We start from the raw sequence: 25,348 nt of genomic DNA, 5'->3' as shown, positions 1-25,348 counted from the left end.
TGAGAATGATGAACATAGAAAAATTTTAAACCAAGTTCTCTTGAAATCACAATTATAGGCATAATAGGCCCTTCCTTTACTACACAGTATGCACAAAATTAATCCTTATAGAAATACTGAAGGCCTATGAACTATTGCTTCCCTTTAAAAAATAAATTGTTGGCTTCAAAGTTCATTGACCATAAAATGTAATAAAAGAGATACAAACAATGCCCGTGAGAAATGGCACACTATTCCTGTTCTGCACTACTCTCAAGTTCCCTCCTCCAAAACTGAAAGAGCAATGCCTTGGGGTGAGAGGACACCAATATGGAAGCACTATAAAAATTGCAAGCATTTGGGATGGTCTTCTGTCAATTCTGGAGAAATCCAAGGGCAGGACAGTGTGTACCCATTTCTAGTTTCCAGTGAATTCAGTAATCCCAACTTACTAGGCCAGGATCTTTTTCTTCCTTATCCATAGCCTCATTCCCATGCCAGAAACACTTACTTAGATGGGGGCCAGTAGTTTCCTTATTTTTCTGCTTGCTTTCTTTTTGACCTCTGCCATCATCATAAGAACAAGCAAGCCTTCCAGAAGCATGTAAGAGGCACTTGGGAAAAAAGCTGAGGTCATTCTTGACAGGCCAATAGCCAGCAGACACCAAAACATGTGAGAGAACAGTGCCAAGACTAGTAAATCTCAATCCAGATCTGCTAACCCAGTCCTATGCTCCTGATGTAGTTGAAATACTCTAATCTGTACTCATACTAGAGTGAAAGAAGCCAGAATATCATGCTTACAAGATATAAGTTTGGATCTAGAAACAAATTATCATATAAAACAGTACAATGATGATATTCCACCCAGGGTTCATCAAAAGTGTTTCTGATTATAGTAGTACCGTTAGTCCCCATCTACTTCATGGCACAGGGTGCAGCCAGACTTCTGTAATAATAAAGGTGAATACAAGGTTCTGCTAAAACATATTACCAATGTTTCTTAGTCACTAATCACGCCAGAGGGGCTGGTACTTCCCTAATCATAACTTAACATTACATTGCCAAATTGTTAGAGTGTCTCTTGCCAAGTCTGACTTCCACTGCAGCCTCAATTCTTGGCACTGGCCTAGAATTTAATGACCAACAGGAGACTCACACACTTCTATTACTGCTGTCTCCATAAATTTTCCCTGATACATGCTGTTCCAGCATATTTAGTATGTGTGTACTCTTGCCATTTCCCCTCCTTTGTATGAAGCACTTCACTCACATCAATGGACAGATCATCTCTGCAGAAAATCAACAAAGAAGCAATGGCTTTGAATGATGTACTGCTCCAGCTGGACTAACAGATACATTCACAACATTCCATCATAAAACAGCAGCATACACATTCTTTTCAAGTGCACATGGGACACTCTCCAGAATAGATCATATATTAGGTCACAAATCAGGCCTCAACAAATACAAAAAGACTGAGATCATACCATCATATCTTCTGACCACAATGCCATGAAATTTGAAGTCAACTACAAAGACAAATTTGGAAAGACCACAAATACATAGAGGTTATAAAACATGCTAATAAATAATAAATGGGTCACCCCCAGGAATTCAAAGAAGAAATTAAAAAGTACACAGAAACAAATGAAAATGAAAACACAAAAGTCCAAGGTCCAAAATCTTTCAGATACATCAAAAGCACTTCTAAGAGGGAAACACATAGCAATACAGGCCTGCCTTATGAAGCAAAAAAACCCCTGGGGTGCATGGGTAGTTCAATTGGTTAAGCGTTCAGTTCTTGGTTTCAGCCCAGGTCATGATCTCATGGTTTGTGGGTTCAAGGCCCTGCATCAGATTCTGCACTGGCAGTGTGGAGCCTGCTTGGGATTCTCTATGAACCTCCCTCTCTGTCCCTCCCCCACTCACACTGTCTCTCTCAAAATAAATAAACTTAAAAAAAATACTTTGTAAGAAGCATGAAAAATCCCAAACAAGCTAACCTTATAATTAAGGGTGTAAAAAAAAGAACAAAAAATGAATCCTAAAGCCAGCAGAATAATGGAAAAAATAAAGATTACAGCAGAAATAAGTAATATGCAAACTAAAAAGAGAGAGACAGACAGACAGAGAGAGAGAACAGGTCAGTGAAACCAGGAGCTGGTCCTTTGAAAGAATTAATAAAATTGATAACCTCCTAGCCAGACATATCAAAAAGAAAAGAGAAAGGACCCAAATAAATAAAATCACAAATGAGAGAGGAGAAATTACAACCAACACACAGAAATACAAACAATTATAAGAGAATATTATGAAAAACCATATGCCAAAAAATTGGAGAACCTGGAAGAAATGGATAAATTCCTAGAACCCTATAAACTTCCAAAACCAAAACATGAAGAACTAGAAAACCTGAACATACTGATAACCAGCAAAGAAACTGAAACAATAATCAAAAATCTCCCAACAAACAAAAGTCCAGGACCGGATGGCTTCACGGGTGAATTTTACCAAATATTTAGAGAAGAGTTAATACCTATTCTTCAGAAACTATTTCCAAAAAAGAAAAAAGAAAAGAAAACTTCCAAATTCACTCTATGTACCAGGATTACCATAATACTAAATCCAAACAAAGACCCTACTAAAAAGAGAACTACAGGTCAATATTCCTAAAGAACATGGATACAAAAATTCTCAATAAAATACTAAGCAAACTGAATCCAACAGTACCTTAAAAGAAATCATTCACGGTGATCATGTGAGATTTACTCCTGGTCTGTAAGGGTGGTTCAATATTTGCAAAGTAAACATTATTTTTTAATGTTTATTTATTTTTGAGAGAGAGAGAACACAAGCAGAGGAGGGGCAGAGGGAGACACAGAATCAGAAGTAGGTTCACGGCTCTGACCTGTTAGTGCAGACCCTAACACAGGGCTCTATTCCACTAACAATGAGATCATGACCTAAGCTCAAGTCAGACACTCACCAGACTGAGGCACCCAGCTGCCCCCAGTTGCAAAGTAATCAATGTAATATGCCACATTAATAAAAGAAAGAATAAGTTCCATATGATCATTTCAGTAGATGCTTTATAAAAAGCATTTGACAAAATAACATCCATTCATGGTAAAAAAAAAAAAATTCTTCAACAAACTAGGAATAGACAGAACATACATCAACATAATAAAGTCCATCTATGAAAAACCCACATCTAATATCATCCTCTATGGAGAAAAAGTGAGAGGTTTTCCTCTACAAATAGGAACAAGACAGGATGTCCACTCTCACCGGTGTTACTTAACATAGTACTGGAAGTCCTAGCCACAGCAATCAAAATAAAAAGTAATAAAAGGCATCCACATTTCCAAGGAGAAAGTCAAACTCTCACAATTTGCAGATAACATAATACTCTATATAGATAATCCAAAAGATTCCATCAAAATATTGCTAGCAATGATACATGAATTCAGTCACAGGATACAAAATCAACGTACAGAAATATGCTGTATTTCTATGCACCATTAATGAAGCAGCAGAAAGAGAAACCAAGGAGTCAACATCATTTATAATTGCACCAAAAGCCATAAGATGCCTAGGAATAAATGTAACTAAAGAGGTAGTAAAGAATCTGTATGCTGAAAACTATAAAACGCTGATAAAAGAAATTTAAAATGACACAAAGAAATGGAAAAACATTCCATGCTCAGGGATTGGAAGAACAAATATTGTTAAAATGTCTATAGTAGCCAAAGCAATCTATATATTTACTGCAATCTCTATCAAAGTGCCAAAAGCACTTTTCACAGAGCTTGAACAAACAATCCTAAATTTTGTATGGAACTATAAAAGACCCAGACTTCAAATTATATTGCAGAGCTGTAATGCTCAAGACAGTATGATACTTGCACAAAAATATACATGTAGATAAAAAAACAGAATAGAAAATCCAGAAATAAATACATAACTCAATGGTCACTTAGTCTTCTTTCCAGTGGGAAAAAAAGATAGTTTCTGCAACAAATGATGTGGAGAAAACTGGACAAAACATGCAAAAGAATGAAAATGGAACACTTATACAATACACAAAAATAAACTCAAGATGTATTGAAGACCTAAATGTCAGACAGGAAACCACCAAAATCCTAGAGGGGAGCACTCTGACATTGGCTGTAGCAACTTCTTATTAGATATGTCTCCGGAGGCAAGGGAATGAAAGTAAAAATAAATTATAGGGACTTTATCAAAATAAAAACCTCAGCACAGCAAAGGAAACAATCAACAAAACTAAACAGTAACATACCTGATGGGAGAAGACATTTGTGAATGATATATCTGATAAAGGGTTAGTATCCATAATATATAAAAAAAAAAAAACTATCAAACTCCACATTCAAAAATCAAATATTCCAGTTAAAAATTTGGCAGAAGACATGTACACTTTTTCCCAAAGAAGACATCCAGATTCTGGTAACAGACACATGAAAAGATGCTCCACATTACTCATCATCAGGGAAATACAAATCGAATCCACAGTGATATATTATCTCACCTATCAGAATGGCTAAAACTAACAACACAGAAACAACAGCTGTGGACAAGGTTGTGCAGAAAGGGAAACCCTCTCATAACCTTGGTGGGAATGAAAACTGGTGCGCCCACTCTGCAAAACAGTATGGAGGCTCCTCAAAAAGTTAAAAGAAACTACCATATGATCTAGCAATTGCACTACTAGGTATTTACCCAAAGATACAAAAATACTAATTCAGAGGACTACAATGCACCCTGATATTTAATAGTGGCATTATCAACAGTAGCCCAATTATGGAAAAAGCCCGAATATCCATTTACTGATGGATAAAGAAGATGTGATGTATATGCACAATGGATTATTACTTAGCCATAAAAAATGAAATATTGCCACTTGCAATGATGTAGATGGAGGTAGGGTGTATTATGCTAAGCTAAATAAGTCAGTAAGACAAAGGCAAATACCATATGATTTCATTCATATCTAAAATTTAAGAAACAAAGCAAACTAGGGAGACAAACCAAGAAAAAGATTCTTCACTACAAAGAACAAACTGATGGTTACTAGAGGGGAGGCAAGTGAGAGGACAGGTTAAATAGGTGATGGGGATTAAAGAGTGCACTTGTGATGAGCCCCAGGTTTTGTATGTGTGTTGAAATCACTAAATTGTACAACTAAAATTAAAATAACATTGTATGTTAACTAGTTGGAATTTAAATAAAAACTTAAAAAAAAACACATTTTTCCTGTGAAGCCATCTGGTCCTGGACTATTGTTCGTTGGGAATTTTTTTTATTACTGATTCCATGTTTTTTGCTGGTAATTGGTCTGTTTGAATTTTCCATCTTTTCTTGCATCAGTTTTGGTAGTTTATGTGTTTCTTGGAATTTAGTCATTTCTTCTATATTGTCCAATTTGATGGCATGTAATATTTTATAATATCCTCTTAAAATTGTTTCTATTCCTGTAGTATTGGTTGTTATTTATTCCCATTTGTGATTTTATTTATATGAGTCTTCTCTCCTTCTCCTTCCTCCCCGCCCCAGTGAGTCTGACTAGAAGTTTATCAATTTTGTTGATCTTTTCAAAGAACCAGCTCCTGGTTCCATTGATCTATTGTTTTTGTTTTAGTTTCTATTTCATTTATTTCTGCTCTAATCTTCTTTATTTCATTCCTTCTGCTGTTTTGGGGATTTGTTTTTCTTCTTTTCCTAACTCCTTTATATGTAAAGTTAGGTTGTTTATTTGAAATTTTTATCGCTTCTTGAGGTTAGACCTGTATTTCTATAAACTTCCATTTAGTATAAATTTGCTGCATCACAAAACTTTTGAACCAAGTGTTTTTTGTTTTCCTGTTTCCATGCAATTTTTAATTTCTTCTCTGACATCTTAATTGATCCATTCATTCATTATTCAGTAAGATGTTATTTAACCTACATGTATTTTGTGGTCCAGATTTTTTCTTGTGGTTGATTTCTAGTTTCACATTGGTCTGGTCAGAAAAGAGGCTGGTATGACTTAAATCTTTCTGAATTTGTTGAGGCTTGTCTTGTGGCCTAATACGTGGTCTATTCTGGACAGTGTTCCATGTGCACTTGAAAAGAAGGTAAATGCTGCTGTCTTAATATTTAATGTCTGAATACACCTATTAAATCCATCTGGTCATTCAAACCCACTGTTTCCTTACTGATTTTCTGTTTGGATGATCTGTCCATTTATGTAACTGGAGTGATAAAGCCCTGCTATTATTGTATTAGTAATGATTAGTTTTTTCATGATTGTTCTTACTGCTTTGTATATATGAGTGCTCCCATGTTGGGTGCATAAATATTTAGAATTGTTTTATCTTCTTATTGGGTTGTCTCCTTTATTAGATAGTGTATTTCTTGCATGCTTGTTACAGTCTTTGTTTTAAAGTCTATTTTGTTTGATATAAGCATTGCTATTCCAGCTTTCTTTTGACATCAATTTGCACGATTAAATTTCCCCATCCTCTCACTTAGAATCTGTAGGCGTCTATAGGTCTGAAAACAGTCTTTTATAGGCAGCAGATATGTGGGTCTTGTTTTATTTTGTTTGAGCCACTTTGTCATCTTATGTCTTTTGATTGTTTATTTCATTTACATTCAAAGTAATTATTGATAGATAAGTATTTATTGCCATTTTGTTATTTGTTTTGTGGGCTTTTTTTTTAGTTTTTCTCTGACCTTTCTTCTCTTGCTCTCTTTTATGGTATGTTGGCTTTTTTTATGTGGTATACTTAGATCCCATTCTCTTTATTCTTTATATATCTATCAAATTTTTTTGATTTGTAGTTACCATCTGGTTTGTATATAACATCTGCATATAGCATTCTATAAGAAGTTGATGGTCACTTAAGCTTAAACTTAAGCTTCTTCCTCCTCTCCCCATACCCCAAGTTTTAGGCATATAGTGTCATAATTTATGTCCTGTTGTTTTGAAATCCTTGATTGACCTTTAAAGATAGGTTTATTTTTAGTGCATTTTTGCTTCCAACTTTTTATACTTTTGTTTATGGTCTTTCCTTCCACTCAAAGTTCCTTTTAATATTTCTTGCAGGGCTGGCTTAGTGGTCATGGACTCCTTTAGTTTTTGTTTGTCTGATAAATTATTTATCTCTCCTTTTATTCTGAATGATAGCCTTGCTGGATAAAGTATTCCTGGCTGTGGATTTATTCCTTTCCATACTTTGAATATATCATGCTTCTCCCTTCTTGCCTGCAAAGTTTCTGCTGAAAAATCAGCTGACAGTCTTATGGGTTTCACTTGTGTGTAACTGTCTGAACGTAAAATGTTTTCTTTATCACTACTTTTTGCCATTTTAATTACTATGTGTCTTGGTACGGACCTCCTTGGGCTGAATTTATTGGGGGATCTGTGCCTCTTGGATTTGGAAGTCTGTTTGCATCTCCAGACTAAGGAAGTTTTCATGTTTTATATTTTTAAATAATTTTCTGTCCTCTTTGCTCTCTCTTTTTCTTCTTCTGGGATCCCTATAATGCACATGTTGTCACACTTGATGGAGTCATTGAGTTCCCTAAGTCTATTCTCATTTTACATAGTTTTTTTTCTCTCAACTGCTCGGTTTGATTACTTTCCATTATTCTGTCTTCCAAATCATTAATTCATTCTCCTGCTTCCTCTAGCCTATTTATTCCCTCTTTTTTATTTCTTTGTTAAGGGTCTCACTGATGTCCTCTACTCTTTTCTCAAGTCCAGCAAATATCTTTATGATCATTCCTTTCTATTCTCTATCCAACATATTACTTGTATCCATTTTGCTTTGGTCTCTTGCTATGATTTTGTCCTGTATTTTCACTTGACACAAATTCCTCTCTCTTCTCATTTTGTCTAACTCTTTGTGTCAGTTCCTGTGTATTAGGAAAGTCAGTTACATCTCCTATTCTTGAAAGTAATGGTAAGAGGTCTTGGAGTGCAGTGGTCCCTGTTCCTCAGGATCTGGCAGTCCAAGGAGTGTCTCCTATGTGTGTTGTGTATAACCTGTTGTGGAGTCCTGGCCACTTTTTCCTTCAGTCTAGGGGTCTGTAGAGTCTATAGAGGCTCTCTTTGCCTGTTGTGGGCAGTGTTTGGCCCCTGGCTGGGTGGGACACATTTTAGTAACGTATGCACTGGTCTGGTTACAAAATGAGAACATCAAAACTTTGCTGCCACCAGAACTTCTTCCATGTGGCATCTTCTCTACCTTCAGTTGTGAAGTTTGTCTGCCAGTGTTTGGGTTGTTTTCTGATAGGTCCTCCTTCTCTGCCATCTTCCCAGAATCCCCTGACTATGAACTTTGATAAAATATTCTGATTCATTCGGGGAACCCCCATCTCAGTATTGTTAAGGATTTTCTTCTTAAATTCCTGAGATACTAGATGGGGCACCTGGGTGGCTCAGTCAGTTAAGCATCTGACTTTGGCTCAGGTCATGATCTTGCAGTTCGTGGGTTCAAGCCCCGCATTGGGCTCTGTGCTGACAGCCAGCTCAGAGCCTAGAGCCTGTCTTTAGATTCTGTGTCTCCCTCTCTCTCTGACCTTCCCCTGTTCATGCTGTCTCTCTCTCACACACATATAAATAAAACATTAAAAAATAAATTAAAAAAACATTTTTTAATGAATTCATGAGATACTCCATTCCAAAGTATTTTATTATCCTATTTGGATTATATAACCTTTCATTCCAGTCTTCTAAAAATAAAATGAGCAAGGATATAGGGTCTCCATATTCACTGTGTAAACATTCTCTTTATCCCCATTTCCTGTATGTAACCTGTACCTTTCATTTTGCCTTTTGCTCTCAGTCTAGAGAGCTGTTTATGCTCTTCAGATAAATCTCAATAATACATCTTTAAAACTTTGTCAGGATACAGGATGGCAGTTATTTACGTTTCAGAGAACAGATAGGATATGGGTCTTGTAAACAGACCTGAAAACAATGCCCATGTTATTAGCCCTACCTTTATCCATACTTTATAAAAGTCCTCAATTCTAGCAATTCCTGGCCCTTTAGGAGGATTCTATGGGGTACACAATTTGACATTACCCATTGCCAGGTTAGAGTCCAACTTTCTTTGACATGCTAAGTCAATCACAGTCATCAGCTTCTTTCTGAACTTCCAAATATGTATTCCTATTCTCTCTTCTTGTACTCTGTAATTGTCAAAATAAGCATCTTGATTTTTTTCTCTCTTGTTAGTGGGGTTTCATGAGGGAAAAGGTATAAATGTGTTGGTTCAAAACACTGTTTTAAACCAGAAGTCTCAACCCAACTTATCTTAGAAGAACATCCCATCACATTGGCAAAACCACTCGGTGTTTTAAGCTCAGAGAATGGTGTGGTTGTAGTTATACATTTCCCAGAGTGCCAAGTGGAACAGCAGGAAATATGATCATTTCAAAGATGCTCCCTTCACCAACGACTCTATTTATTTGATCTGTTAACCTATAATGTTTCCCAGAAGCCCTAGTAAATGCAGAGTCCATAGATATTTTCATATCAAAAGAGTCAGTTCAGAGGGGAAAATCTTCAGTTACCCTAATAGTGATTAAAACTGGTGTCGTAGAATGCTAGTGTCTTGCTTGAAATTATGAGGCACCAGCTGTTGGCTCGTGTTTCTCATAAATGCAAAAGTATACATTCATATCCCTGCACTGTGAAATGATACAAAATGTAGGACAGCACTGGCTGTCAGGAGCCATTTCTGAACTCACTAGTTGAGAAAACCCCTTGTGAAGTTAAGGCAAGTTTGCAAGGCTCTTGCCATCAGATGAGGACTGATATCTACCCCTACTCAATTGTCTCTGCTTGAGTACTGACCCCCAAGGCACCTTGTTGATTTATCGGGAGTGACTTATTCTGGCCCTGATATGATGACTGCACCTTGTGAAGGAAATTGTTGTAGCTTGGAAAAATGTTGATGCTTAGTAATCTGGAAATAGTAATCAGGACTGAGTAATTGATGACACAAAAAGGTCAGCCATTGCTTTTGGGTTTATATTAATAAAATAATAACTTTGGTACAGACTGATGTATTATTCCTGGGCATTGCCTCTGCTACACTAAAAACATCCTGTTTATATTTGAATGCCACTTCTGGACTGTTCCCCATACACCTATGCATATCAATGTTCTGGAGAATTTTTACTGATCAAAGAATTTATCATCAGAATGCCACTTTTATGCCATCCCCCAAACACTTAATCATAAAATAAAGTTGAGTCTCAGACAGGGTGAAGGTGCCTGGCTGGTGACCAGAAAGAATCTCGTGCTTCTCTCATCCCTCTCACCAACACCGTCCTTCCTTCAGAGACCCCTGGACCTGCTGGAGCTGGACTCTGGCAACTGGCAGTGAATATATATGCATGGCATTTGAATGTTTTTCATTCAGTGCAAACAGATACTTCCTGTTAATTAAGTACATGTGACATATCTCTTAAGTAACTTTATGTTGTGGCCAATATTAATGCTTTGTAGTTATACATTTCAGAAGAACTTTAAATATGTTGTTAATAGGATTTCTTACCACAGGACTGAAAAGTAAAACTGGGTTCTAGCTCAGTGATCTTTAAAGTCTTGTCCAAGTCTATCAAATAGCAGCTATTTCAATGGGGGGAAAATATCAAGTCTTCTTTTTCCCAGCATTTAAAGCAACATCTGTTTGAACTTACTTTCATTTTAAATTGATTTATCAGATTTCATGAAAACAGCAAACCACACTTTTCTAAACCTCAGTCGACAGGGTTCAGACTTGCAAATTATACTTGTTTCCAGCTGCCAATAAGTATTAAGTTAGCAAGAAGCCAAATAACAAAGATGAGATACTATAAATGTTGCTTTTCTGAGTATTGCTTTCTATAGTGGATCTATAGTGGATATACCATCACTAAAATAAAGATAAATAAAAAGTGGGTAAACACAACTTTCCCACTGTTTACCACTGTGTTAAGAAAATAAATGCAGTTGCTATAGTGCAAAGTCTTTACAAACTGAAAACAACATCAGACACTATAATTAATCTTTATAAAGGTAGAATTACAATTAAAATATTAATTACAACTCTAGGAACTAAATTCTACTTTACTGCCTTTGATGATTACAACAGATTATAAACATAATTCTATGTAATAACAGGTAAATAAACCAAATATTAGCTATTTGTACCATCCATAAATAGTCTGATGTTCTAATAAAGTTGCATGATATAGAACAAGTTCAAAAGTAAGGCTTTTCAAAAATTTAGTATTATCAATTGCTGACTCTGTTCTTGATGTAGATATTAATGATCACATCTTTTATTTTGATCTGCTCTTTACCTGTCTTTGTTGGGGTTTTAATATCCACCTTTATTATTTTTGTCTTGGATACACATACAAAGTGTTCTATATCAAAGACAATTCATTGCACACTTAAAAATACCACGATTCCTCATATCCCAATTCTTACCCCGAAGGTGATGCAATGAAAGCCAGGTAAGATATTCTACACACACAATTTTAAAGTCTACACTACAGGTAAGGAATGGAGAAAACTGAATTTTATCTGCTTATCTATAGGAAAAAGGGGCAGTTACCCTCCTCCCCACAAAAGGAGAGAGAACTTGGGGAGCCTGGGTGGCTTAGTCGGTTAAGCGTCCGACTTTCGCTTGGGTCATGATCTCGCGGTTCGTGGGTTCGAGCCCCGCGTCGGGCTCTGTGCTGACTGCCAGCTCAGAGCCTGGAGCCTGTTTCAGAGTCTGTGAATGCCTCTCTCTCTGACCCTCCCCTGCTCATGCTGTCTCTCTCTCTCTCCTAGAAATAAATAAAACATTAAAAAAAAAAAGTTTAAAAGAAAGGAGAGAGAACTCTTGGTTTTTGGAGACTGGATGAAAGTAGATCTTGAGATCTCACTCTAAACTTTTCGAATATAAATACGTATCTCCAAGGAGGAAATAAACTCAGTGTCTCTGGCTTTTCGCTTGAGAGGTAACTATATATATACCTCTGGAGTTAAGAAAATCTGTCTGGAGTTCTCTTACCACCTATACAGTTGTGAATGAACTTCCTACATCTTGCTCTTAGCCCAGCCTCCCAAGACTTCAGCAAAATTTATTCAAAAAGTCCCAAGTCTACAGAAACACAAAAATATTTCCTCATATCTCACACTCTTGCTACCTCCAATTATTGGCACTATGGACTTTCTTTGAGAATTACCTGTAGTATTTCTCACATAAGTAATAAACAGTCATATGTAACTCTTCCCTTAGAAAATAGGTTATACATGACATATTTAGTCCATACATTAAAAGTCATTTTAACCTGATGAATAAAATAAAATTAAGTCATTATCTTATTTTATCTTACAGGATTTCCAGACTTCAGAAAGAAATTTGTGAAATAATGAATAATGTTACTAAAGAGACCTTTCTAAACTTCCACCAGCAGATTTCCCTCACTTTGAATCAGCTAGTTTTTTCCTTTCATGTGAATTTGACAATAACATGCCTTTTTTTTTTCTTTATTATAATTAACTTATTCTGATTTTGTCATACCTATGACATTTTTGGAACAAGTAACATATCCTTTCTTTAATTAAGACTTGAAAGATTATTCATGTTCTTTGTAGCAGTTCATTTCATGATCTTTTTCAAATTTCCATGTGTCTAAAAATTATATTTTCTAAGTTTCATAAAACCAAATTTACATTTAAATACAATTCATCTGCAGGAAAAAAGACAATCCTTTAAAAGTATGGTTTAGTTTGGCTTAAAATGTAGAGTTATCAGATTATGTCAAATATATAAAATGGAGCATTTATATTAAATGCAACGTATTTCTGCATAATGTTACCCAAGCTAATCAAGAGTGTTTTCCTCTAGGGGCGCCTGGGTGGCTTAGTCGGTTAAGCGNCCTAGAAATAAATTAAAAAAAAAAAACATTAAAAAAAATTAAAAAAAAAAAAAAGAGTGTTTACCTCTAATTCGTGATTTAGCAAACTAAGCCAGATTAGTCTTTGAGAAGGACTCAGTACCAACAATAAGAAAAAAATAAAAATCATACAGTTTGCCAGAAAAGGTTATATTTCACAGAAGAGAAAGAAGATACTGAATTATGCAGTCTATAGACAATAATAGATCTTTGACTACTATTTATACAAATTTATCTATCTTCAAATTTTATCTTTAGATACAACATTTGAAAACAATTAAGTGCCTTAATGTACACTTAATTTGTCTGATTCTATAGTCTTATATAAATATACCACTGGAAAACAATACCTTTCCAGTGGAATCAAAGACATAGACCCAGATTAGTTTTATATGTCACATATCTATTATGTAAATGTGATCATGATGGAAAACTACATTTAGAAACAAGCGATAATGTAAGTCAATATAGCAAATCAAGTATAATACATAATCCCAAAATAAATTAAATTCAAAATTTTGCTATTTTCTCTCAAATGAATGGTACACTGACCATTCTTAGTTTTCAAGGAAGACATACACAAACACTTCTATTAAATGGAGACTTGTTGAAAGGATGTTGGAGATATTAGAGAGGAAGCAAACACAATGTCTCTCAAGAAATAGAATATTTTATGAGTGTAATTTCTCAATGCAGGTAATATTAGAGGAGCTCTGAGGACTTAAGAACCACTCAATCAATCAATCAATCAGTAAAAGAACTCTAGTAGTTGTGTTTTCTGACACAAGCATCAACCACTCCCTAGACTGGACCCATCACTATGGTGATAATTAAGTTTTTGTCTTACTGATCTGGTCTTTCTAGACCAACTGTTCCTTTAAGTAAAATGTTTGATATAAATTTTTTCATATTATTTACAAAAAATAATTTAAAGTTTTGAGGTACAGGATTATTTTCCAACTTTATTTTAATTCAAAGATGTGTCAATCATTTGTTAATATAAATTCAACAACATTATCACAAATGTAGATTTGCAAGCATTAGCAACTTAATGTCTAACATCACAAAGCCTGAGATCTTTTAGGGAGACTTCCTTCCTAAATCTCTAGTAACAAACAACTCATTTTGGTTTTTGTTTTTATTTTTCCCAGAAAGTGTTTTAAACTTACTCTTCAAGGAGTGTAAAATTCCTTCTTCACAAAGCTTCACTTCACATGTCAGGTGAGGGAAAAGTACATTCTGAAAACATTTCCATAAACTTTCAAAAGAGGTATGTGCTGATCATTCCTTAGGACAAACAAAATTTTACAATTTCTTTCTAAACAAGTTTGTCTGACTGTATACTGATAATTTGTAGTAACAATCCACCAAAAATATGTCTCTGGTTATCCATGTTACAAAATGCATGCGCCTTCAAACATTTTGAGTGTTGTTGTTTTTCCAGTCACTACTGAGTTTATCCTATATAGGGTTATAGCATCAGCATATCTGTAAACGATCAACCTATGGTCAGTTGTTCTAAAACCTCCTGATTCTCTCCTCTGTCCCTGCTGTTTTTCCAAGGATCTAACAATAATAAAAAGCTGTTACACTAACATTGTAAATTTCTTCATACTTTCATTAGATATTATCTTAGCAAGCTAAGATAGGGTCAGCAGCAATTTTTAAATAACATATTTTCAGGTAATGTACTCCAGAAGCTTCTGAAATTTATGCAACCAGTACTTTGAATATTAGCACTCACATTCAATATTCATTTCATTATAGTATATTCTACTTGATTTTGTGCTCCCTGTACAGTCAGTAGCTCAGGCTCACTTCCTGGTTATTGAGTCCACTCACTCAACACCTAATTGGAATGTTAATTTTGTTTTTTGTTTTGTTTTGACTTTTCCATTGGATCAGTTTTTTCTTTTCTTAAATTGGTTTTGGTTATCATGGTCACTGAGAAAGTTTAACAACTTTTTTTTTTCTGTTTCCTCAAGAGGTAAGAAGTCATGTTTCCCACACGATAATATTTAGATATTTCAGTTAGATACTCCATTTATAAAAGTTTTCTAAAAGACTTTCAATGATCTGATAAACAGATGTGGACACTAACTCCATTTTATGCACTACTGATTAATACAAATGTTTCCTTTACTCTTTCACTGTAATGCCCTTGGGAGGAGGGGGTAGTGGAAACTGTAACGCCTATTTAGTTATTTATATTTTCCCAGTGCCACTGAACTCAAAGTCACCAAAAAATAAAAAAGGCAATAAAATATCTGTGAACAGCAAGTGGAAAAAGTATAACTGTACACTCCAGTCCGGTACTGATGCCCACTGAGTTTAAGTACCAAACTTAGAAGAAAAAAAAATTTACTACAGAGCTTTCCAGATTATGGACTGGCTCTCATATATTTATGAGGCAGGGAATATAATTACCATCTCCATTTTATAGATGAAGAAACCAATATGGAAACATTCAGTAAATTCTTTTTGTCACACACACAGTATAAGCAATAGACACATCCAGTATGCTCATGATATGAATTTCAAGACTATATGCTCCTGCTGTTCAGGGTCTTGGTGTCATCAAATACTAATATATCTGTCTGCACAAAGAAGGTGCAATCACCATTGGTACAAAGTACCTAAGGTTATTTCCCTGGCCTAGTAATGAATAGATCTAAGGGAAAGAAAGAGGAAGAAGTAGTAGACTAGTACTAATGAAATAAATGGAAGATCCTAAAACATCATTCATCTTCTCTCACCCAAAATTCTACATAATAAAAACCCTCTCCAGTCTCCTAAGACAAGGGTGTTGAAAAGGTCAGTGTTTCTAAGTATTTAAAACTTTGGCTTCTTGTTGTATTACATGAGAGCTCCTACAGATTTTTCATATTATATTAAATTTAAAATCAATCAAAACTAAAACTAAAAATAAATACAAATATAAAAAGGTACAATTTTGTTTCAAACTAATATGCTGTCCATCATCATGACCTGAGTCTCCTTAGCAGAGCATGGCCCTTCCTAAGTAGTTGCACATTCTATTTGTGCCTAATAATCAGAAAATGAGAGTTATTCATAGGGTAGGAGTGAAAAATGCAGGAAAGGAAGTTTCAGTAGATGAAGCAAGGTAGAGACAGAGAAGCCAAACAATATCATCGAGTGTAATATCAAACAGGTAGAGAGAGATGGATGCTAAAGAACTTTCAGGCAGATTTTTTGCCAGACTTACTGAGAGGGTTGTGGTCATGGTTAACACTCTGATCACAGCAAAAGCCACGAGCATGTCACAAAACCCATCAGGCACACTAGGTGTGTGAAGCCAGCTAACTTCTGACCCACACAATTGCCTGCACTTCAGGGCTTTACCTCAGATGAGCTCTTCCCATCTGTTCACCTGGCCTCATCCCACCTTCCCTGGGTAAAGCTCTGTCCTCTGAGATACATGTTTGTTTTTAGAAATAAAGTCTAAATGAAGTGAGACATTTTATGTGTGGAAGTAAAAGCAGAATAGCTATCATTCAAAACAAAACTAAATGACCAAATGAACAAGATATGCACAAAGTAATAAGTGAAGTCAGAAGGCATTACACTGATGGAAATACAAAACTAATAAATTCCAGAAAGTTAGTTATACCACATAAAGTGAATACATTCACTTATTTAGCAGGATAAGGAATTGTAGAAGTACACTGGGATCAGATCAAATCTTGGTGCTGCTAGTTTTTTTTTCTATTTGACTATAGTTGACACACAATGTTACATTCAGGTGTACAACACAGTGACTCAACAATTCTATGTGCTGTGCTCACCACAAGTATAGCTGCCGTCCATCACAGTATCATTGACTGTATTCCCTGTGCTTTTTATCCCCATGATTTATTCCTTCCATAACTGGAAGCCAGTATCTCCCACACCCTTCACCCATTTTGCCCATCCTCATACTTCCCTCCCCTCTGGCAACTATCAGTTTGTTATCTCTACTTAAAGTTCTGAATCTGCTTCCAGTTTATTCATTTCTTTTTATTTTTATTTTGGGCTCCACATATGAGTTAAATCATACTATACTTGTCTTTCTCAGTCTGACTTATTTCATTTAGCATATGACAATTATTTTAACCTCAGACATGGTATTTTGCCTTTTAGCACCAGTGTTTTTCAATTTAAACTGAATTAATTAATGCCTATCTTGTACAGTTGTTGGATGTTTAAATAAGGTGATATACTTGAAAGTAACAGGCAGACTCAAAATATGATTGTCAATATTGCTGTTGTTAATTTTCATTTTTTTCCAGATTTACATCCAGTTTCCATACTCCAGAACCTGAAAAAAGTTGAAGGGAAGTTTAAAAGTAACCATATTCTGATACTGTGAATATACTAAAAACCACTGAAGTGTACACTGTAAGTGGGTGAATTTTGTGGTGTATTGCATCTCAATAATACACATATACATACACACATACATAAGTCTTTGCATACATACATATATATCTATGCACATGTACTCTACTATATTTATAACATACTCACTGAAATGCAGGTGCTGAGGGATCCAAAAGCAGTTCTAATGAGAAGAATTTTGGGAGCAAGAAAATGAACCTGGGTCATGAAGACAACTACAGGGTTGAAATGATGCTGGCACTGAGAACTCATAAGTACTACTGATGTGAATGCTCTTTGTGGAGGTAGAGTATCATTACATTATCACACGGGCCCACAGGCCTCATCACTGACATTTACAGTGTCAAAAGCAGCTTTTCCCCATCCTGCTGCTGAATTAAAACTGGAAAAGCAATATGCTGCTATTGCTATTACTGTGCCTCCACCTGCACCCTGTCACAGTTCGTTGTCAGGGGAGGTACATATTTAACTAAGTACCTGACTAGTGTTACAATACTGCATTGTGCTAGCATTTGAAGATTACCTTATAAATGAGAAAATTACCCAGGCAGTTGATACCTTAGTCTTGACTTATATCATGACTTTTTGAGGGAGTAGGTATGGGATTTTCCTTGTTTTACAGTCATAGGCCGTCACCCTTACCTGATAATAATACCTGGAAATTATGCTTCACAGAACATATGTCAGCTGTTGTACTTATGACTCACCCCTCCGTGCTCGTGACCCATTCTCTCAGGTCATATATCCCAGGCCTGACTGGACTCCTTTAACCCAGCCTGGACATCTCTACAACTCGCAGCTGACAGCAACACATATGAGTTGAACTACTTAAATTAATATTCAGAGTAAGGTAAAAAAATATCTGCTGGGCCCATAAACTCAGCTATATTTGGATCATAGTTATTACTTCATCTAAAGAAAAATGTATATCCTGAAGAGGGTAATGGGCTCATAAAAAGAAGTGAAAAGAAATAAACATGGTCAACATTTGCTGATAGTTTTCAGAATAGTCAAAACAGGACTCTCACAAAAATAAAAAATTAGCCAAAATATATAAAATTTACTAATGAAGGAAACAACTAAATAGTGTCCTGGTATAGAGAAGAATTTAAGACAATGGATAATTATTCTCAATGGAAGAGAACATGCTAAAATATGATTATAAAACTAGATACAGGTTAATGTTGATTATGATAGTGGTTATAGTCTAAACAATATCCTATGGCAATTATTTAAATGGCTTGAAATCTTGCTTCAAAAAAAGTTCAAAAACAGACTGCAAAGACTGCATCTCAAAAACGATGGTGACATAAAGCTCCTGAATCTCCCTTCTACCATGGATGCCTCAAATATACATCTGTATACAGAGCAATTCCCTCTAAGAAAAATCCAGAATCTAGTTAAGTGACTCATTTACATCAGGTGATTGAGAAAATACCAGTATCAAAATGGATAGGAAAGGCTGAGACAAACTCTCACCACAAGTTATACCCTAGCACATAGCCACAAAGTCAAGTGAGAACCCAAACTCTCAGCTTCTCAGTGAGGAATAAATAGTTTGGAACAGACAGCTAGCACCTCAAACTTTATGGCTCCCACCCAAGAGATAGGCCCCCAAATCACCTATATCTGATAATCAATGGGGCTTATATTCATGAGTCCCCCAAGACTATGACAAACAAAGAATCAGTTTTTATTTATTTATTTTTTTAATGTTTTATTTATTTCTAGGAGAGAGAGAGAGACAGCGTGAGCAGGGGAGGGTCAGAGAGAGAGGGAGTCACAGACTGAAACAAGCTCCAGGCTCTGAGCTGGCTGTCAGCACAGAGCCCGACGTGGGGCTCGAACCCACGAACCGCGAGATCATGACCTAAGTGAAAGTCGGACGCTTAACCGACTAAGCCACCCAGGCGCCCCACAAAGAATCAGTTTTTAAATGGATACAGGATGTGGCTCACAACTATATACCAGGACTCAGGTCAAAAGAGCAGGCAAAAATGCCCATCTCCCAGTTTCTAGTGGGAAGGAGTTAGACAGCATACTTTCCTCACTTCTGTCTGACAACCCAACTTCTACTCAGCCTGCATCTAGGTGCTGACTTCAAGTCTCCCCTCTCGGACACTGGCATGTCTTGACACACACTCTACTGCTAGAGCCACTAGGAACAAATATGACAGCACTGAAATAACAAGGGGTTGAGAGGCAACCAGGAACTCTGGTCATACTGACTGACAAAACACTTGCCTACACAAAACCAATCTGTAAAGACCGGGAGAGGTGGCTAATGTGCAGAAACCAAAATAGACAATCAAGGAAAATAAAGTAGGAGTATATGTTACAAACAAAGAACAAGAAAAATTTCCATAATTCAATCTTAATGAAATAGAGATAAGTGATTTCCCCATTAGAGAGTTCAAAATATGGTTACAAAGACATTCAACAAGGTCAGGAAAACAATGTATGAACAAAGTGAGAATTTCAACAAAGAGAAAATATTTAAAAGGCACTACCGGAAAATCACAGAGCTGAAGAATATATTATTAACTGATATTATTAACTGAATTGGCTAATTGAATACAGAGGTTCAACAACAGATTTGATTAATCAGAAGAAAAACTTAGCAAACTTGAAGACAAGATAGTGAAATTCATTCAATCAGAGAAGCAAAAACAAACTAATAAAAAAGAGTGAAAAAGAATGAAGATGGCTTAAAGGTTTATGAGATACTGTCAATATATCCATTACAAGGATCCCAAAATGAGAAGAAAGAGAGAAAGGGGCAGGATGCTTCTTCAAAAAAAAAAACAATGACTGAAAATTTCCCTAACCTAAAGGAAGAAACAGAGATCCAGATCTAGGAAGCCCAAAGAGTATCAAACAAGATGAAAACAAAGAAACCCACATTAAGGCACTTTTTAATTAAATTGCTAAAATTTAAAGACAAAGAGAAAATCTTAGAAGCAGCAAGAGAAAAGCAACTATTTATATACAAGGGAATTCCTATAATATCATCAGTGGATTTTTCAGAATTCTTGCAGATCAAAAGGGAAGAAGATGATAAATTCAAAGTGCTGCAAGAAAATATCTGCCAATCAAGAATACTTTACCCAGCAATGTTCTCTTTAAAATTTGAAGAAGAAATAAAAAGCTTCCCAAACAAAAATTGAAGAATTTCATCACCACTAGACCAGCCTTACAAGAAATGTTAAAGGAAATTCTTCAAGCTGAAACAAAAGGACACTAATTAGCAGCAGCAGGAAAGCATATGAAAGTTTAAATCACACTAGAAAAAGGTAGATATAATTAAATTCAGAAAACTATAATATTGTGGGATGGTAGGTAATCACTTGGTGATTTTACCCTTACAAAATGTTAAAAGACATAACAAAAGACATACAAAAGACATAAGTATTAAAAAATAATTATAACTACAGCAATTTCTTAAGGGATACACAAGATAAAAAAGATGCAAATTGTGACATCAAAAATATAACATGTGACATATGGGACTGTAAAACTGCAAAACTTTTGTATGTGTTGGAAATTTAGTTGATAGTAGCTTGAAATAGACTCTTATAAACTGTAAGATGTTTTGTGAAAACCTCAGAGTAAGCACAAAACAAAAATGTGTAGTTCATATACAAACAATAAAAAAAAAAAAGAATCAAAGCATATTGTGACATAAAATCATCAAAACACAAAGAGAGCAAGAGAAGTAGAAAGGAACAAAGAAACTATTAAACAGCCAGAGAAGAATTAACAAAAAGGCCAGAGTAGTTCTGTACCCTTTGATAATCAATTTAAATATAACTGGACAAAATTCTACAATCTAAAGACATAGAATGGCTGAATAGATGAAAACATAAGACCCAAATATATGCAATTTACAAGAGACTCACTTTCACTTTAAGAATACACTGCAAGACTGAAAGTGAAAAGATGGAAGAAGATATTCCATGCAAATGGAAACCAAAAGAAACGAGGGATAGCTATGCTTATATGAGACAAAATAGACTTTAAGCCAGTAATCATAATAAGAAACAAAGCTATATAATGATAAAGGGTTTAATTCATCAAAAGTCATAACCACTGTAATATTTTTATGTACCAAACATAGAAGTACCTAAATATATAAAGCAAATATTAACAGAACTGTAGGGATAACTAGACAGTAATACAATAATAGTAAGAAACTTCAATACCCCACTTTCAGCAATGGAGAGCTCATCCATACAGAAAATCATTACGAAAAAACTGAACTTAAACTACACTTTAGAGCAGGCATACCTAACAGACACATACAGAACATTCCATCCAACAGCAATGGAACACACATTCTTCTCAAGCAAATATAGAACATTTTCCAGGACAGAACATATGTTAGGCCACAAAGTAAGTCTCAATACATTTAAGAAGACTGAAATCATATCAAGCACCTTTTCTGACCTATGAGTATGACAATAGAAATAAATTACAAGAGAAAAACTGGAATAGTCACAAATATGTGGAGATTAAACAACATGCTCTTAACAACCAAAAGGTCAAGAAGAAATTTTTAAAAATATATCTTCAGACAAATGAAAACAGAAGCACAATAAACCAAACTTATGGGATGTAGCAAAAGTAATTAAAAGAAGGAACACTAGAGAAATAAATGCTTATATTAAACAAAAACAAAATCCTCAAATAAACAACCTAACATTTTACTTCAAGGAACCAGAATATAAAAGTGACAAATTAAGCCCCCAAATCAGTAGAAGGATAGAAATAACAAAGGTCAAAGCAGATATAAACAAAATGGAGACTAGAAAAGAAAAACAGAAAAGATCAATAAAACTAAGAGCTGGTTTTTTGAGAAGATAAACAGAATTGGCAACCTTTTCACTAGATTAATAAAAAAGAGAGGATTCGAGTACATAATGTCAGAAATTAAAGAGGAAACATTACAGAATTACTATCATAAGAAATTACTATGAACAATTATACACAAATTAGATAACCTAGTAGAAATGGATAAATTCCTAGAAACATTAAACTTTCCAAGACCAAATGATGAATAAAAAATCTGAACAGAACAATTACCGGTAGGTAGATTGAATCAGTAATAAAAAATTTCCCAATAAAGAAAAAGAAAAGTCAAAGACCAAATGGCTTCATTGTTGAATTCTATCAATGATTTAAAGAATTAATGCCAACCCAACTAAAACTCCTCCAAAAAACTGAAGAGGAGGCTGTTATCAAACAGACCAGAGATAATAAATGCTGTAAGGATGTGGAGCAAAATAACCCTTATACATTGTTGAGGGAGATATCAACTGATGTAACCACTATGAAAAACAGTGTAGAGATTTCTTAAGAAATTAAAAATAGATTATTTTTGATATTGATCCTACTTCTGGGTATATATCTCAAGGAAATGAAATTGTTAATTCCTGTTTTGGTGGCTTCATGAATAATGACCATCATGCCTATGGTTTTGAAAGGTACTCACAATACCTCACACCATACTAACTTCTAATTCACCTGCTTAAAGAACTGGCTACTTAGGGTACCTCAAATCCCACCTTTCATGTAATTATTAACTGAGAAGTATGAGGATTAATTGGGACATAAATGCGAAACATTTTACTTTTCCAAAAATAGTTCCCCATATGAATAATATCAACCCCCGGTTTAGATTCTAACTTGGACAAGTTTATAAATTCCCATTGTTCTGGCTCATCAGCTCACGTTCACCTACTCTGCAAATTTTTTTTTTAAATAGTTTATTGTCAAGTTGGTTTCCATATAACACCCAGTGCTCATCTCCACAAGTGCCCTCCTCCATGCCCATCACCCCCTTACCCTTCTCTCCCACCCCCATCAGCCCTCAGTTTGTTCTCAGCATTCAAGAGTCTCTCATGGTTTGCCTCCCTCCCTCTCTCCCACTATTTTTCCCCTTCTTCTCCCTCATGGTCCTCCATTAACATCCTCCTCATCTCCTATATGTGCAAACATATGGTATCTGTCCGTCTCTGCCTGACTTATTTCGCCCAGCATAACACCCTCAAGTTCCATCCATGTTGCTACACATGGCCAGATTTCATTGTTTCTCATTGCCATGTAGTATTCCATTGTATAGATAAACCACATCTTTTAGATCCATTCATCAGTTGATGGACACTTAGGCTCTTTCCATGTTTTGGCTATTGTGGAGAGTGCTGCTATGAACACTGGGGTACATGTGCCCCTATGCATCAGCACTCTGTATCCCTTGGGTCAATTCCTAGCAGTGCTATTGCTGGGTCACAGGTTCTATTGTTAGTTTCCTGAGGAACCTCCACACTGTTTTCCAGTTTACATTCCCACCAGCGGTGTAGGAGGGTGCCCGTTTCTCCACATCCTTGCTACCATCCAGAGTCTCCTGATGTGTTCATTTTAGCCACTCTGACCAGCGTGATGTGGTATCTCAGTGTAGTTCTGATTTGCATTTCCCTGATGCAAATTTCCTGAAACTGAGCCTCATTTCATGTGTCTGTTGGCCATCTGGATGTCCTCTTTGGAGAAATGTCTGTTCATATCTTCTGCCCATTTCTTCACTGGATTGTTTGTTTTTTGGGTGTGGAGTTTGGTGAGTTCCTTACAGAATTTGGATACTAGTCATTTATCTGATATGTCATTTGCAACTATCTTTTCCCATTCCGTTGGATGCCTATTAGTTTTATGGATTGTTTCCTATGCCATGCAGAAGCTTTTAATCTTGATGAGGTCCCAATAGTTCATGTTTTCTCTTGATTCCCTTGCCTTTGGGGATGTGTCAAGTAAGAAATTGTTGCAGTTGAGGTCAAGGAGATTGTTTCCTGCTTTTTCCTCTAGGGTTTTGATGGTTTCTTGTCTCACATTCAGATCCTTTATCCACTTTATTTTTGTGTATGGTGTGAGAAAATGATCTAGTTTCATTCTTCTGCATAATGTTGTCCAGTTCTCCTAGCACCATCTCTTAAAGAGGCCGTCTTTTTTCCTTTGGATACTGCTTTGTCAAAGATTAGTTGGCCATACATTTGTGGGTCCAGTTCTGAGTTCTCTATTCTCTTCCATTGGTCTATGTGTCTGTTTTCGTGCCAAGACCATACTGTCTTGATGATGACAGATTTGTAGTAGAGGCTAAAGTCTGGGATGGTGATGCCTCCTGTTTTGGGTTTTTTCTCCAATATTACTTTGGCTATTTGGGGTCTTTTGTGGTTCCATACAGATTTTAGGATAGTTTGTTCTAGCTTTGAGAAGAATGCTGGTACAATTTTGACTGGATTGCATTGTCTGCAGAACTTCTATATATTCCTTGGAAATATCATTTTGCACTGGAAAAATTCAAAACATTTCTCATACTTTCTATCACTGCAGCTAATGACCAGGTGTCCACAACGCCTGTCCTTTATCCCCTGCCTTGTCTGACATAAGTTTAGTCAGGCTTCCCTCCTCCCAACAGGTCCCTGAATATGGCTCTCCCCAAGCTCCCAGGGCAGAGCAAGGGCCTAAGTGCAAAACATACCCCCTCCCCATTAACAATACAAAGAACCTGCTCATCACAGGAAGACACATTTATTGTCAGACCAAACCCATCATGCTATCTGCTCACTCTCCCTCACTTGCCAATGTCACCTTCAAAGTTTCCACTAGTCCTGCTTACATCTTTCTACAAAAGAAAAGACTTTTCTGTTGGATTCTAATTCACTTGCAGATTTCTGAAATCAGAGTGGTCTCCAGAGTGGGGCATCCTTTTTGAATAAAATCTCTCCATATGTGTTTGGATTTGCTTTTATTCAATACTGATATAGACTCTTAAAATATTTCTTTCTGAGCCATAGCTTTTATTAGATTTTGTTATAGAATAACAGAATTAACCAAATTAATTCTGCTTTCCCCACTAACAAATCCATATTAAACTATCCTTTCCCACCATCCCATAAAAATTATCCTAGAATAGGCCGAGGGGGCAAGGTGGCGGAGAAGTAAGGAGCTCCGTACTTGCACTCGC

This window comes from Crocuta crocuta, unplaced genomic scaffold (assembly GCF_008692635.1).
Source record: "Crocuta crocuta isolate KB4526 unplaced genomic scaffold, BGI_CrCroc_1.0 scaffold2, whole genome shotgun sequence".
In the NCBI taxonomy this organism is placed as follows: Eukaryota; Metazoa; Chordata; class Mammalia; order Carnivora; family Hyaenidae; genus Crocuta; species Crocuta crocuta.
Note: the sequence above shows the minus strand (reverse complement) of the source record.